Source organism: Haliaeetus albicilla, chromosome 6, assembly GCF_947461875.1.
Source record: "Haliaeetus albicilla chromosome 6, bHalAlb1.1, whole genome shotgun sequence".
In the NCBI taxonomy this organism is placed as follows: domain Eukaryota; kingdom Metazoa; phylum Chordata; class Aves; order Accipitriformes; family Accipitridae; genus Haliaeetus; species Haliaeetus albicilla.
In genome coordinates, this window is record NC_091488.1 from 14,670,628 (window position 1) to 14,673,961 (window position 3,334).

Genomic DNA, 3,334 nt, shown 5'->3' on the forward strand with positions numbered 1-3,334 from the left:
TACAGTGTTCAATCCACTTCACGTGCGCGGCACGTCGTACGCAGCCTTCTGCCAAGCTGAGGAGATGGAGATGGAGCATCGCACCGCTAGCAAGGCTCTTTGAGCGCCTAAGAAATCTTCCCAAGAACATAACTCTAATCAAATTAAACTCAAAGTAAAAAGGACCTTTTCTAAAAAAGATTATGCTATCTTAATGAGAAATCTCTAATCTGAAAATATCACTGAGTTTGGGGGTGGGGAACTCAAACTGTTGTACTTTGAAGTCATCATAATGAATCTTGTTCAGACAGTAATAGAGGTTATTTCCTTTTCACAGCATTGTTTTTGGCTTAGATGGATGGAATGCTAGAGCTAACCTCCTAAATCTCTGCTTGTGATTTTCAGAAATGTTGAACATTTACCAGCTCTTACTGAGATCAGTAGGAATTAAGAGGCATTTCTGTGAAGAGAGACCATCTGCTCAGATGATGACGTAAGAACTTGGTGCTACCTTTTGCTCCCGCTTTTAGGCCCCCTTGGAGATGATGGAGTCAGGAGAGGTCTCCACCTCACTGAAATGCCATCCACATCGAATACATGCCAAAGTCCTAAAGAACCCACACATGTTGCAGCTGGTTTTAGGCACACATTTTTAGGCACCCTATGGATCACTAAAGGCACTGTCAGATGTGCTAAAGACACTGCCAAACAAGAGCGAAGAATGACTTGACTGTCTTAAAGGCATTTTATTGAAATCAGGTTAGGGCATGGCAGTGGGGCAAGAAAAGGAAGCTTCATAGCTTGCACTTGTGCTGTAGCTTCTGTAGGAAAAAATGGGAGCCATCACTTAGCAGAGAAACCAGCAATCTTCATTTCTAATAAGCTCAATACTTAAAACACAGGAAAACAAGATAATGTACTTTCTAATCAAAAGATAAAATGGTTCATAGCAAATATAAAAGATTCCTAGAAAGGAAGGAATACAAATAAGTGTGAAGTCTACAGATGAAACCCAACAAAAGTCTTGGCCAAAGGGCAGGGCAACTGCCATCAAGAGTTCAAAGCTAAGCCATGCTACTGGCCATTTTTCACTTTTTGCACACAAGTATAATTTCTTTCACATGCACAAAATTACTATTAATAAATATAGTAAAGCATCACCAAAACTATTGCTTAAAAAAGTTGGCTAGCCAAATCATCAGAATGAAATCTGTGTAATGAGAAGAGACAATGGAGAGAATTCATCACTTAAAACCCATTCAGCACTTTTCCCCATCCCCACCCCATGAAATGCATTAAAGTAATACCAAAAAGAAATGGCATTGGTTTTAAACTTACTGAATTCAAAAGAAAGGGGGAAAATGTTCAGTGCACAAAAACCATTCTGCCTTTTCAAGACCCATCTTTAGGGTCTTTGGCCACCATCTACATGACAAGGAAGAAATTAGCTGTATGCTTATTAGTACCTACAGTACTGATTGTAGAAAAGCTTTTATCCCTTGCAAGGCACAAATTCAAAGTGAACTTGGAGAAAAATCACAGCAAGATCACCTAATATGATAAGTAATATATGTAAAAGGAGTTAAGTGTCTGCTTAGCCTCACTTCCTGGAGAAGGAACAGCAGAACAGAAACAGAAAAAGAAAACTACATAGAAGTTTTCCTGAAAAATGGCAGAGAAAAATGTGGCTCTATTTCATAAATTTAAATAACAATTTCCTTTCTTTTTTTTAATGACAGTGTTTGTTCTCTCTTTTGTTAACACTCTGATTGATTTGCTAAAAATCTGCATGGCCGTAAAAACATGACCTTTCAAAAGTAATTATAGTTTTGTAAAGAAATAATTTATTTTGGGTCTTTAATTATTAATTATTGCATAATCTGTGGATTAGTACTAATAATGAGAACAAGATCGATAAAGTGAAATGCTTCAGAGAAAAAATTCACAAAAATTAAAATACATTACTTTACAAATCAGAAGGGAATATTCCATCCACAGCTTTTCCCCTCACATTTCCAAAATAAAGTAATGAAGCATTTTGATATTAGAACAAAATGTTTTGTTCAGATAGAGACTTTCTTGACATAGGTTGAAAAATCCATTTTTGCTCATCTTTGCAGATAATGAACAAATCCACACCATCGAATTAATGTCAGTTTACTAACCGTAAAAATGAGTAGGTATTAATATTTTTTTTTAATAAAATACACTGCTGGAGATATCTAGCAGTGAAGAAATCTGTCACCAAGCTCACCCTTACAATATGAGTCAGTCATTGCCATGACTCTTATTACAGCTAAAATTAAACTATTCCCAATACAACGTTCTGTACATTTTCACAAAAATGGACTTGCGAAGGGTTTGGACCAAAATGTCAAGGACCCACCTGGGATTTGTGAAGTGTAGGCTCAACTTCCTGCTGTAACTGACTCAAACAGAAATTTTTAATCTTAGATCATCTTAAATATGGAGTTGCAGAAGCTCAAGCCAGACCTCCTTCCTCCCCTGGCAGTCTCTACCCATCAGGTTACAAATTATCAGTCAATCTGTTGCAATCTCTGAAGAGCTATCCAGGAAAAAAGAGGAAAAAAAATTGTGGCTAAGTTGAAAAATTCTGAGTAGATCTACCATAAAATTCACAGTGAGATACAAAGACTTCCTCTAGTCACTGGCTGAAACTGGAGCTGTGCCTCTAAAGGCTGAAAGTCTACCTGGAACAAGTGGATAGCCATGTAAGAAATGAATGATTAAAAAATGATCATAGGTGACAGCCTGTGAGCAGCAGGAGAAAGGGGAAGGGTTACACAAGCACAGGGATGGAAATGCCAGAGTGTTCCAGGAACGACCCTCCGAGTCGCATCAAAAACACTGAGGAAGCACTGACTGCTTTTTTTCTGGATTGTGGCTGTCCCACGATGGAAAAATTCCATTGCAGGACAAAAAAAGGCAAAATAAAAGGAAAAAAAAGAGAAAAAAAAAAAAAGCAGAGAGGGAGGAGAGAAAAGAAAAAGAAGAAGAAAGAAGAGAGAAGAAAGAGAGAAGAGAGAAAAGAAAAGGAGAAAAAGGAAAAAGGGAAAAAAGGAAAAGGAAAAAAGTGCTTGCTGCCATTCCTCCAAAGGATGCTCTGAATATCTCACTAACTTGTACACTTTGGGTTTTGTTTGTTGGGGTGGAGGGTGGGTTGGGTTTTGGTTTGTTGGGGGTTTTTTTACCACCTCAGTCTGATAACTGTGTTCTTGATGTTGCTCTTGATAAATGCCGCAAGAAGAGAAGCCCACTTTTCCTAAGGAACCAGCACCTGTCTGATGGTGAATGCTGTGACCTTAGAGTACCTTCAGCAATAATAAATTGAAAC

General features: G+C 37.9%; 1 long non-coding RNA gene across 1 annotated transcript; it reads right to left on the reverse strand.

Moving 5' to 3' along the window:
- Positions 1 to 709: 709 nt before the first annotated feature.
- LOC138685585 (uncharacterized) lies at positions 710 to 2,756 on the reverse strand. The gene is made up of 3 exons (XR_011324881.1): positions 2,691 to 2,756; positions 2,366 to 2,545; positions 710 to 800 (listed from the first exon to the last, which is right to left on the reverse strand). It is a non-coding gene; the product is annotated as an uncharacterized lncRNA (long non-coding RNA).
- Positions 2,757 to 3,334: the final 578 nt, after the last annotated feature.